The sequence below is a fragment of the Neomonachus schauinslandi genome, chromosome 4 (assembly GCF_002201575.2).
Source record: "Neomonachus schauinslandi chromosome 4, ASM220157v2, whole genome shotgun sequence".
Lineage (NCBI taxonomy): Eukaryota > Metazoa > Chordata > Mammalia > Carnivora > Phocidae > Neomonachus > Neomonachus schauinslandi.
The window spans coordinates 73,443,480-73,457,155 of NC_058406.1; the positions used below are offsets into that span (position 1 = coordinate 73,443,480).

Genomic DNA, 13,676 nt, shown 5'->3' on the forward strand with positions numbered 1-13,676 from the left:
ATATTTAAAAACAAAGAAAAGTTCTCATTCTTGGCTAACCTGCATCGTGAAAAGGACAAATATTTTACCATTAAATAAGAAGTGATTACTGATAAAATAATGTTAAAAATAAAGTGTGTGAGGGGCTGCTGGGTGGCTCAGATGGTTAAGCATCTGCCTTGAGCTCAGGTCATGATCCCAGGGTCCTGGGATAGAGCCCTGTGTTGGGCTCCCTGTTCAGGGGGGAGTCTGCTTCTCCCTCTCCCTCTGCCCCTCCCCCTGCTCGTGCTCTCTCTCTCTCGCTCACTCTCTTTCTCAAATAAATAAATAAATAAAATCTTTAAAAAATAAAGTATTTGGTTGGCTACAAAAGCAACAATTAATCATATTCAGAAGGATTTTAGATGGCTTCAGAGAGGAGGTGCCATTACTGCTGGATCTTGAAGGATGACTCAGATTGCAGCAAAGAGAAATTAGAGGAAATGTATTTTAGACTGAAAGAAGGGAATGAGCAAATATATAATGGTAGTAAGCAAATGCTAGGAATCAGCTGGAGTTCACTATATCTGTAGGCTCATTAAAGATGAGGTTGATAGATCAGTTGGGACCTGAGTCACGGAATTTATTCCAAAGGCAGATACAGGCTTTGAAGGTTATTAGATATGTTCAGAATAGTATTGAGTTCCACATTCTGATGGCAGAAGGAAGAAGAGTAAAGTGAGGACACTGGAGATAGAGATCACTTCAAAGGTTGCTGCTACAGCTTAGAAGACATATTACTACTGTTCTACCGCTCCAGGCATGTGTGGAAGCATTGTTCCACAGTGTTGTTCAGGGAGTCGGGTTCCTTCCATCTTGTTTTGTATCCACTAAGAAAGCCTATTTATCTGCAAGGTCAAAGCTCAACTGCTGCCAAATCTGATCTAGTAGGAGGGAAAAGATGTACTGGTGGAGCACAGGAGCATAATTTTATGGCCCAGACTTTGAGTCACATACACATACTTTTTTTTTTTTTTAAGATTTTATTTATTTGATAGAGAGAGACAGATAGTGACAGAGATAGTGAGAGAGAGCACAAGCAGGGGGAGAGGCAAAGGGAGAGGGAGAAGCAGGCTCCTTGTGGAGGAGGGAACCTGATGTGGGGCTCGATCCCTAAAGGATGGCAGCTCCCATATTTATTCTAACATTTTTTGAACACCTGGTGTTTGTGTGGTGGCCTCTGTGCTGGGACAGAAATGTGTTCCAGTTCTAATGATGCCTTTTGGGAGAGAATGTAGGTTTGATTCTAACTAATTCTCAGTTCTACTTGAGGCAGCATGGCCACACCCATCTACAAAAAATGGGAATTGCTAACAATGTGTAGAAAACAGGCTATCAAGCTGCATGTTGGAATAAGGAAGACTGTTCCCTTACACTTTACAGAGTAACTCACATAGATCTGGAAACAAATGCAGCAAATTATAGGGCTTTCTGGATTCTGTATTTCATATCAGGCATAATCTGATACTTTCATGACCCAGTGGATCCATTTTAGATCTATCTGATGGTTTTACTAATACCCTAAGGACTATAGGACTAACATCCTACTCACTCCAGGCATTATAAAAACATACTATTCTCACTACAAACAGCAGCCTAGCAATCTGGGGGTGCCATCTATTCACTTCAAAGACTAACACTACAGAAAGTGCTAGAGTCTTGTGGATTTAAGGACCTCAGCAGAGTCCAGATGCATCTGAGGTTTCAATGAATCATGTCTTTATGATTCTCCTTGGGATCATGATTTTCATTAGTTTTGGCCCTCCTCTTCCTGAGGAATCACAGACTTACCTTTAGCTGGTGATTCAACATTTTTTCCTGCTCCCCCTGAAAGTTTTCTCTTTCTCTCTCCAACTTATCTCTCAGTTGGGCTATGTTTTCTTTGAAGCTTCTCTCTTGAGCCTCCAGTTTTTGCTGTTGCTGCTTGTATTTCTGGCCTGGCAGGTCCACTTCCTTCTCAGATGCCTCCTTCTTAGCCTGCTCAGCTGTTCCACAAACATCTTAGAGAGAAGAAAGCAACAATCAGGTCTGATGATTTTATTTTGCAGTATTTTATTTGTTTTGCTGCAACTGCAAATCTGGCCTTTTCTTATACTTCTCTTTTACAATCTTGTTTACTATTTCTTTAATTTGATCAAAATTAAGTCTGACTTTTGTATGTCAGACCTTAGTAATCATTGGTAATCATGGTTTATCTTTAAACTTCTGTTAGAAGAAACTAATATGACACAGGCTTCCAAAGTATGTCACAGCATCACAAAACCCCCTCATTTTCTTAATCCCTAAAAGGAATTCTGGACCTATGTCATTATGAGCCCAGAATCTTCATCCCCACACCAGGTAACTCACTAGGATCTGGCTTTCTTCCCCTAACACTTTATCAATCACATCAAAGATCCATGGGCCCAATGAATATTTATCTTCATTATTCATGGCAATCTCTTTTTTTTAGTAGCTGTATCTCTGCATGCAACTCCTCAGATTTCTTTAGAAATCCTTCATTAAGAAGTTCTTCTTGGATCTATAAAAGAGAACGAGTCCACTTTTGAAAATCCTCTGTTATCAACAGTAAGGGTTTTGAGTTTAACAGTTTCAGCATTGAAGCATCATGTCTACTGTTCTATCACCTGAGAGGGCTCTTTGATGAGTCTGTCCTGGAGAGAGGGAGTATCCATGGTTTACACCTTCCCATGATTCCCTCAGCACCACCTCACTAAGAGTGGGGTGGGGTCAGGCTAGGTCAGACCTGAGAACTATCCTCACGAGAGGAGTTCCAGCACTGAGGATGCCCTTCAGAGCGATGTAGGATTAATTCTAATTATTTCTCAGTTCCACTGAGGTAGCATGAACACACACATCTAACAGATAATGGGAACTGCTGCCCCCCCCTCTAGACTGCTGCTTATCAAGTGCCAGGTTGAGGTGAAGAATTAATTTTCCTCTGTGCTTTGCAAGATGACTCACACAGATCTGGAAACAAATGTAGTACATTTTAGAGCTTCCGGAATCTTGTATTTCAAGTCCAATCTGATACTTTTAAGACCAGATGGAGTTCTTTCAGGTCTGTTTGATGGTTCAACCAAGAATCCTAAGGACTAGTGGACTAGGCCCTATTTAACTGGGGCCCAATGAGATCACCCTAACAGTCACCACAAACAGCAGCCCAGCACCCTCAGGGATGTTAATTGCACACTACAAATTCTCATACTAGGTGCTGGAGTTTGTGGATTTAAGGGCCTCAGCAGAGTCCAGACGGATCTGAGGTTTCAATGAATCATGTCTTTATGATTCTTCCTGGGATCATGATTTTCATTAGTTTTGGCCCTCCTCCTCCTGAGGAACCATGGCACTGTCCACTGGGCACTGCCTAGGCTCTGTGCAGACTTACCTTCAGCTTGTGATTCAACATTTTTTCCTGTTCCCTCCGAAGGTTTTCTCTTTCTCTCTCCAACTTCTCTCTCAGTTGGGCTATGCTTTCCTTGAAGCTTCTCTCTTGAGCCTCCAGTTTTTGCTGTTGCTTCTTGTTATTTCTGTCTTAGCAGCTACAGTTTCTTTTCAGCTGCCTCCTTCAAAGCCCACTCAGCTGTTCCACAAATGTTTTAGAGAGAGAAGAAAACAAAAGTCAGGTCTGAGTCTAGCCTCCTCAGCACAGATACCAAACTGATGTTGAAAAGGTAGCTGAGAAACCTCTGAATTATGTGGGTTACCAAGAGCACATTTCAGAATGCGATCGAGATGGCCCTCCTTGTCTGTCAGATTTAAAAAGACAACTCTGATTGTTATATTTAGCAGTGCTATTTCACAGAAAGAGAGGAAGCTCTTTGTTTCAGGAAGGTTTTGCTCTCATCTCTGTCTGAAAGTAGTGCAGGAACCTACCCACTCTGCTATGAGCTCAACCCTGCACCTGTACCTGCTAGGACCTTCTCCTGATAGGTGAGGACATTGTCTCCCTGCAGGATGGAGTTTTCTACTGCCACCTGGTTCTGTAAGAAGTGCTGGAGAACTTCATTTGCCTGAAGAAACAAGGAGCAGAGACATGTCATGTAGCAAAGAAAAATTGTTCTCTTTAATCCAGAATTCCCAATTCTACACCATTTCTTGGGAAGAAATATTTCTAGTCTCTTCAACAATATATAACTAATTGTAGATAAAAACTAAAAGGGTGGAGATATGGCAATGCTCTGCTTTCTCCGTTAAAATGGTGCTATAATCTTAGATTTTCAGAAAAAGCAACACCCTTTGACTCTAGGATTCTGACGACTACCCCTCTCTCTTTATTCCCCACCTTAACCCCTTTCCTGGGCACTAGGTTATAGTCCCATTCAACCTTTTCCTTTGCTTCTAAGTAAAGATGGTATCCTCCAGGAACAAAGAAAGTTCCTCTTGAAATGCTTTTCATCAGGGTCTCTGAAAGTTGCTTACGCTGTGCCTGGGAATATTTGACAGAATCATCTTCATTCTGCAGCAAGAAATCTTCCTTTATCTCCTCTATGGTGTCCTGCCAGGGAAATGAGGGAGAAATCCAATAGAAAGAAACTGTTAGGAGGGAAAGTTCAACGTCATCCTCTTAGAAAAAGCATCATGATCACCTATGAATAGACTGGAACATGGAATGGACCAGGAGTCAAGAGACTTTTAGTCCTAGTTCTTTTTTTTAAAATTTATTTATTTGAGAGAGAGAGAACACACATGTAAGTTGGGGAGGGGGTAGAAGGAGAGGGAGAGAGAGAGATTCTCCAGCAGGCTCCTTGCTGAACACAGAGCCTGATGGGGAACTCAATTCAGCAACCCTGAGGTCATCACCTAAGCCCAAATCAAGAGTCAGACACTCAACTGACTGAGCCACCCAGGCACCCCAATAGACTTTTAGTCCTAGTTCTGATCGATTCTCTGTGTTACTTGGAAAGCCCATTAACTCTCTTGGATTCAGGCTTATCATCTGTAAAATGATAGGGTTGGAAGACATAAACTCCAATTTTACTTCTGCTGTAGTATGAGTAACAGTGACTCAACCATCAACAATGAACAATAGGAAGTTGAATTGTGGCTGGAAGTAGTGTTTCCTCAGAGGATTTGGGTTGCAATGGATGGAAATGTGTACAAAGAAAATCAAATACCCAGTGATGACTGAAGAATACTCTGAACAGAGTTTGGAATCTTTCATGAGTTTTCCCCCAAGGATTCAACTGTGTGAAGATATAAGAACAGGGGGCGCCTGGGTGGCTCAGTTGGTTGAGCGACTGCCTTTGGTTCAGGTCATGATCCTGGAGTCCCGGGATCGAGTCCCGCATCAGGCTCCCTGCTCAGCAGGGAGTCTGCTTCTCCCTCTGACCCTCCCCCCTCTCATGTGCTCTCTCTCTCTCAAATAAATAAATAAAATCTTTTTAAAAAAAAAAGATATAAGAAGAGAACTTTGGGATGGCTGGGTTGCTCACTTGGTTTGGCGTCTACCTTTGGCACAGGTCATGATCCCAGAGTTCCAGGATCGAGCCCCACATCGGGCTTCTTGCTCAGTGGAGAGCTGCTTCTCCCTCTGCCCCTCACCCAGCTCATGCTTGCTCACTCGTGCCCTCTCTCTCTCTCAAATAAATAAATAAAATCTTAAAAAAAAAAAAGAACAGAACCTTTTTCCTTGAATCTGTAAATTGCAATCCATGGGACTGGATATGCCAACAACCTTAATGAACTGGAGGCTCCTCAGAGGCCTGCAGATGAGAACTTGGGTCAGGCTGACATTTGTTTTTAGCCTTGTGATACCATGAGCAGAGCACATGACCACCCCGTGCCAGACTTCTGATCTATGGGTTGATGAAGCTTATTCATGTTTGCTGTTTTAAACTGGTAAATTCATGGCAATTCTCATGCAGCAATAGAAAATTTTAAAAAATGCCTATGTTAGAGTAAAAAGGTAATCTATAACCTGTAGAGCCCTGCCTCACAACAATCCAGGCTCCTTTGAACATGATAAAGAGATGAGCTATTTGATCAAAAATATAGGCTCTAAGCATCATTTCAGAAGGGGAGAAATCAGGAGTGCTAAATGCTAAGACAATTACCATGAGTTTTTTCTGGAACTCCCGCTTGTCATCCTTGAAGGAGTGCTCCATGAACACTGCAGTGGCTTCCCTCTCACAGTCTGCATGCACATCCAGCAGCTCCTGGAGCTTGTCTGTGGGGAGCTTCACTCGCTGGGCCATCTGCTCACTGTAGTGGTCAGCTGCCTTCTGCACGGCCACTGAGTTCTCACGCTGGGCTAGAGCTGTCACTGCGTTCTCCAAGCAAGGAACTGCTTCATGATTAATGGCATCCACATAGGCTTTCAACAGAGTCCCCAGCCCTGAATAAGCCAGGAAATTTGAGGATAAATACCAAGGTCTCAATCACTGGCTTATAGTTTTTATGGAGCATCATTCTAAGATCACAAAAACCCCACCTTATTTACAAGGAAATTTTATTTTCTCCTTTTGGGAATCTATTCCTTTCTAACAGCATTACTGTTTTCCTGTTCTTTCTTTTATTGTTCTCCGTTTTGTCCTATGACAATTTAAATTAACAATTACACAGTATGTGCATGGATTACTGGAAAAATGATTTCCCGTTCATGAGAATGAAAAGGAATAGATTATATAGGTGAAGTAATGGACACAAACAAGACCAGCTACATAATTTGTGTGGCCTGGTACAAAACAAAAATGTAAACTCCTACTTGAAAATGATTGAGAATTGGGGTGCCTGGGTGGCTTAGTCGTTAAGTGTCTGCCTTCAGTTCAGGTCATGGTCCCAGGGTCCTGGGATCGGGCTCCCGGCTAAGTGGGAAGCCTGCTTCTCCCTCTCCCACTACCCCTGCTTGTGTTCCCTCTTTTGCTGTGTCTCTCTCTGTCAAATAAATAAATAAAATCTTTAAAAAAAAAAAAAAAGAAGAAGAAAATGATTGAGAATTCAAAACAGGGATAGAGACTCTTAAAGCAAGTATGGGCCCATCTCCGCACAGGGCACTACAGGACTGCTTACATCACATGCCCATGAAGCCTGCCCTGCACATAAGATTACACATAATTCTCTTTCTCAGTGGACTTGCAGGAACTCGTAACTTCTACTTATGACCTGACTCATGTAAATTTACAAAATATCTGCTATCTCCTTAAAGACAAGAAGTTATCCCATGGAATTTCTCATTATACAGATGTCCTCTCTTTAACTCCATCTTGCCTTTTTATGATTAGTGGATGAGGTTCCTGAGATATATTAGGTCTCAGCAGACTCTCACATAGGGAGACTTTAATGAATAAACACATATGGATATCTTTTCATGGCATGAATATCTGCTTCCATAGTTACACACAGATGTAAATAAAATTACCGCCAAATCCAGGGTATCATCAAAGCTCCACCACACACTGACACAGAGACGTGCTTTGGGACAAAGGTGATTCACAGCTCTCAGTGACAATGATTCCCTCTTTTAGGGTCTTGGTCTTTGTATGATTGAAAATATAGGTACAGAATTTCTTTGATTACTCCTGGAAGTACTGTCCAGCTTGTCTTCTGGCACCTTCTCAAGATGGAATAAGAGATTTCTGTCATTTGTAGGCCAAAGATGAAGCACTTCCATTTTGGAAAGAACTGCCTGATACACTCTCTGGGCATGTTGGAGTTCTGGATTCTGGGATTTGTGCCTGCAAAGTGGAAAAAAATTGATCACTGAAAGGTGGCTTTAGGTAAGGGGGTCAGGACTTTCATTTCCAGGCATTTTTGCATCATTGCAGCTCCTGTGCCTATAAATCTCCTTTAACTCAATCATTTCAAATCAACCTGGGCCATCACCACAGACAAGGAAAATCCATTTCTGCATGGAGCAGAGCCAAGAAAATATGGGAGAAGAAGGAGAGGCATCAATCCCAACTGAAGCAACTTATGGTTGGTTCCTTAACACTGTTATGGAATTCAGTGGTTGAAGTATTCATTAAATCTTTATTAAATGACTAATGAGTAAAAAAAAAAAAAGGTGAGAATTCCTTTTGTGATTTGACTGGCCCCATATTAGATATGAAATATGGACCCTAAAATAAAGTAATGCCCAAAGAAGAGTAAGATATTGCTTATGAAAATATCAGGAGGAGGACAAATAATACCAAGGTAAGAAAAAAACTTAAAATTCAGAGTAAAAAAAAAATGACACTAAATAAATATGTTTGGAGTTCTTTTAGCAGAAACATCCCTACGGTAAGGTTAACTTAAAGGTAATTGGAGACGTTAACACTGTCTATATCAAACTGTATCTGACTTGACAATGCTTCACAGAATTTTGATTTTGGGGGGCATGTCAGATGTTCAATAAAAGTTCTTTGAGGGCGCCTGGGTGGCTCAGTTGGTTAAGCGACTGCCTTCGGCTCAGGTCATGATCCCGGAGTCCTGGGATTGAGTCCCACATCAGGCTCCCAGCTCAGCGGGGAGCCTGCTTCTCCCTCTGACCCTCTCCCCTCTCATGCTGTTTCTCTCTCTCTCTCTTTCATAAATAAATAAATAAAATCTTTAAACAAAATTAAATAAAAGTTCTTTGAAACAATGAATACATGAATGATGAAACAAAAATATGTATTACTTCCAAGTGCCATCAGTTATTCACCTGGCTAAAATAAAATAAAAATAAACTGCATGTAAAATTTACATGTAGTAAATTGATATTAAAATGGTAACAATGTACAAGACTGTGAGAAAGAAGAAAGTGAAATCATGAGAAAGATCAATGTGAATCTGGAAGTCTTACTAGATGGACATTTTTTTTTTTTTCTCCTGGACACTTATTGTGTAAATATCTTTTCTCTGAAATTTGTAACTCTGGCCATGAGTAAAATACTCATAGAAACATGAAATATATTTTTTAAATTAGGTCATTTAAATATGGTATATGCAAGCAAAAAAAATACTATTCAGTCTTAGAAAGGAAGATATTCTAACACATGCTACAGCATTAATGAAACTTGAGGATATTATGGTTAATGAAATAAGCCAGTCACAAAAAGACAAGTAGTATATGATTCCATTTGTATGAGGGAGCTGTATGGAGACAGAGAATAGAATGGTGGTTGCCAAGAGCTGTGGGTAGGGGGTATTAGGGAGTTAGTTTTTTTTTTTTTTTAAGATTTTATTTATTTATTTGTCAGAGAGAGAGAGAGCGAGCGAGCAAGAGAGCACAAGAGGGGGGGAGCAGCAGACAGAGGGAGAACCAGGCTCCCCGTTGAGTAAGGAGTCCAATGTAGGGCTTGATCCCAGGACCTGAGCTGAAGGCAGACGATTAACTGACTGAGCCACCCAGGTGCCCCAGGGTGTTAGTTTTTAACAGGTACAGAATTTCAGATGTGGAAGATGAAAAACTTCTAGAGTGGGTGGGTGGTGATGGTTGCACAACAATGTGAATGTACTTATTGCCACAGAGCTATAAACTTAAAAATGGTTAAAATGGTAAATTTTATGTTTTGTCTATTTTTCCATAACAAAATTTAGGTCCTTTTATTTCTTGTGATTCTAGGTTTACCAACTTCTCATCTGATGAGCTATTTTTGTCAGCATGGAATACGAGGAGCACATTATAAGGAGCCCAAGTATGTGGGCCGTAGGGAGTTACAGCACTGTAACCTACAAAAATGTTTCACAATACCTATTTTGTTCTAAAATCATTTGGTTCAACATTGGTCCTTAAATTTCCTCAATGAGCTTGCTCCAGCAGCTGCTGTTTCACAAGTAATAACCTATGAAAAACAATCACCAAACGCCATTCAACAATCACCCCCCTCACTATTAGACGACATCTCAATCCGATGTCAAACAAAAATTGAATTCAAGTGCTGACTGACAGGGTTTAGTTGATCCCACCCCCGTGTTGAAATATCCACCACCCAGACCATGCTCTGGAATCAGCTTCAAGGCAACCTCCAGGTACTCGTCTTCGGTGATTGAGGCTTCATCTGTCTTCAACTCTAGGGTGAAATCCCGAACAGTCCAAACAAAGTCTGGAAAGAAGCTCACAAACTCAGTGGAGTCCTTTTCTTCCTCAGAGGTTGAGGAGGATTTTGCCCTTTTAGCTGTGTTTGCTCAGTCACATAGCTGAGAATTTAGCTAAGGAAGGAGAAAGTATTTACACCACAATTTTCAGCTCGTCGTATTTAAAAAACAAATTTTATAAACATTAACTTATGTCCCATGTCCCCTTCTCCTCAACCATGACAGTTAAGTCGCAGGAAAGATGACATCTCAGTTACCATTCCTGTAAACTCAATGAAACTTGGTGGCTTGGTCCCTGGAAGGATCTGGCAGCTGCTCCAGGGCCTGGTGGTTGATGGTGCCCAAGCTGTTGTAGATTAAGGTGCTGCTCAGAAGCACAGTCAGGGCAAAGATCCATGAGTCATTCTTAGGGTTTACCTAGAAAGCACCTTAGAGCAAAAGGCTAAAGAGTCCACTCTTCATGTACTTGTTAACATTTCCATTCCATAACACAGTGATTGGAACATAGTAGGTGGGCACCAATAAACAGGAAATTATTCCTATAGCAAATTTTATGTGTCGTGGTCAACATTAAAAACATAAATGTTATTCCGTTAAATTCAACAGCTATTTGTTGGGTTTCTTCTAAATGCCAGGCAGTGCATTTGGTTGGGTGGATGCAAAGATCCATATGATAGTCCCTGCCCTCAAGAAGTTGGCTTTCTGGGTTGGCTGACCAGTAAGTAAACATACAACAGCAACCAAGTTAATGATCTCAGGAGTAGAACCGAAAGCTAAAATATAAAAGAAAAAGGGGATAAATGCAAAAATGAAAAAAAAAAAAAGTGTCCTGGGAATTATGAGTAAAACATTACTTCTGACTTTGAAATGATGGCAGTAGGTAAAAAAAAATAGCTGGGTTGGAGCACCTGGGTGGCTCAGTTGGTTAAGTGTCTGCCTTCGGCTCAGGTCATGATCTCAGGGTCCTGGGATGGAGCCCTATGTTGGGGTCCACACTCAGCCGGGACTATGTTTCTTCATCTCCCTCTGCCCCTCCCCCTGCTCATGCTCTTTCTCTCAAATAAATAAATAAAATCTTTTCAAAAAATGTAAAAATAGCTGGGTTTTAAAGAAATGATGGAACTATGGACTTGGACTTGTGGAAATGAAAAGATCATGCAGGCGGAAGGACCAACACAAGCCAAGTCAGAGTTGAAAAGCACAGTCATACAAAGATCTAATTATTCCATTTGGCTGAAGCAATGTGTAAATGTGTTGGAGTAGACAACAAGGCTGGGAAGGAGATTCAGGACAATATGTGAGTGGCACTGAAGGCCAGGAAAACAGAATTGCACACTACCTAAATCACACCACATGTTCTAAATTTATTGAGCTGTTCTGTTGCCATCAGTTATTAATAATATAATATGTTTTGGTCCTTTAAACAAAAGCAATTAGATAAAAAGAAACAAGTTTGGGCCAAAATACAGTATTTTTCTCATTAAGAGTCCCTCTTCATTTTGGGGGGGCAAAGGGAGGGGATAGTGTGGATCTAATTCATTGGGAATTAAATTGAGGGGCCCTGTAAAATAAGTAACAAGTTGGTAGGGTTTGTTGTTGTTGTTGTTTAGTGTGAAAAGTTGCTGGTACATTCAAAGAAGGAATAAACTTGTTAAAATTCAAACATAGTGAGATGAATTCATGAGGCTGAATAGGTATTGTTTTAGTTTCTCTTCTGTTTTTATTTTATACTTTATTTTATATTGAGGACTTTAAAACTTCTTAAGTTTTAAAATATTAAAAATTTTTTAAATTCAGAATTTCTAAATTTCTCCTTTATTTTTCTGGGCGGGGGGGCCAGTATCGGAATCAAACAATCTACTGCTGCAACAATGTAGACTCAGACTCATATAAAGTAAGGAGAAACTACTGATCGCACCTAACACTATAAAGGCAACAAACCTACAAGTATCCTGTTTGCAATATTTTCTACTGGTCAAGATCATGCTTTTTAGAAGTCAGTGAAGAATTAATCTCTAAAGTCCAGAAACTTAGACTAAAATCATTATGAATGTTCCTGGAATAGCCAAAGCTTTTCTGGGGTTTATATAAATAGATTACTTTGTTTAAACCCTATTTTCAAGACTACTATATTCAATGTCACAAATCTATACACTTTAACTGGTAGTCCCATTGACCTGATGAGTTACAATTTAGATAGTTTACATGTTATTTCACCAGGAAAGTTTAGATCTAATCCTTACCTAAAACAGGGTTGCATCCATGGCACCCTGTACTGGTTGTACTAAGTACTTGATATCTCCCCAGCTAGCCTCTGGGTCTTTACTTTCTTCACTGCAGTGTCTCTAGTACTTAGCAGAGAGCCCTGGATTTAGCTGCTTAATAAGTGCTTATTAAATTGTGTCATTAACCCTGGTGTTAAAAATAAGATGAATATTTTGCCTCAAAATACCAAAATATTTGTGCTCTCGAGGAAAAAATTCAAGGTAAGAGAATCTAACCTCATTATCCATAATTTGCACTTGCTATTTGTGGGAATATGTCACAGAATTTGAATTGAGGTGGTGAATTAATAGGCAAGAGCAAGGAAGGGTTCTCAACTCCCTGCCCTACCTTTTTCACATCCCCCAGCCCCTCAGTGTCCAGAAGGATCAGGGTGTGTTTCTTCTTGGTGGAGTGGGGCACACATCACATCCCGATGCCCTTGGTTTCAGATCTCACTGTGGAATTCAGTCGGAAACGTGCAAGGGAGGAGTCAACAACATACAGGGCCAGTGGATAGTCCAGGTTGCCCAGGAGCTACAGTGGTGAAACTTGTAAGAAAGTAAGGGCCCAGCAGGGTGAGGAGTTTTTTCCATTTTAGTGACAATCTAACATTTATGCAGATTAAGGACTTTCTAAAGAAACACTTTGGGCCCCCTATTCACCTTGCACCTGTAGAGGTTCAAATAGGTCACATGACAGATTAATGTAAACTCTACCAACCTGTGTAGTTTTAGCTGACCCTTAAGAGGAAAGAAAAAGCATGCATCCATAAGTAGAATTAGAGAGGGGGCTGAAACAAGAACTCTGTGTTTCTGGTTCACTCTTCATGTAGCATCTCCCTTTCCTTATCTGGGTTATTTTTAAGAGAAAGCCATCTAAACGGAGAAGACACTGACATGGGAAGGACAGCATCGAGCTGTCACTCGAATCCAGTTCTGTCACAACAGTTGCCTAATAGGGGAGCAGTGAGGCCTGAGTCTTGAAATGTAGGCATCTTATCCATAATGTGAGGCTCTGAATGCCTAGATAAGTAGACAGGATTTGTTAGATAAGAAAATCACTAAAGTTTTTCAGATGGACGGTAATAAAACCAAAAATATATTTAGAAAAATTGGTATGGTATTGGAATAGGGGAATAATTCGGAATTGAGATTCTGAAGTAGTAAGAACGCTTCTAGAATTTTAGAGCAGGGATGGACTCAAGTGACCATGTAGTCCACTGGGAAATTGCCTTGTTATTATTTGACGTCATCTCGAGTAGAAAAGAAAAAGGACATTGTTGAACCTCCCTAGCTAATATTTATCTCTCAATTTTAAAAATTCTTTAATCCCGCAAATAAAACCTATGAATTTATTTGGATCAGACAAGGAAGTTTCCTTCTCTGATTGAT

General features: G+C 40.5%; 1 pseudogene; it reads right to left on the reverse strand.

The window, feature by feature from the left end:
- Window positions 1-2,443: 2,443 nt before the first annotated feature.
- The window catches only part of LOC110580642, a 46,170-nt pseudogene continuing 34,937 nt past the window's right edge, over window positions 2,444-13,676 (reverse strand).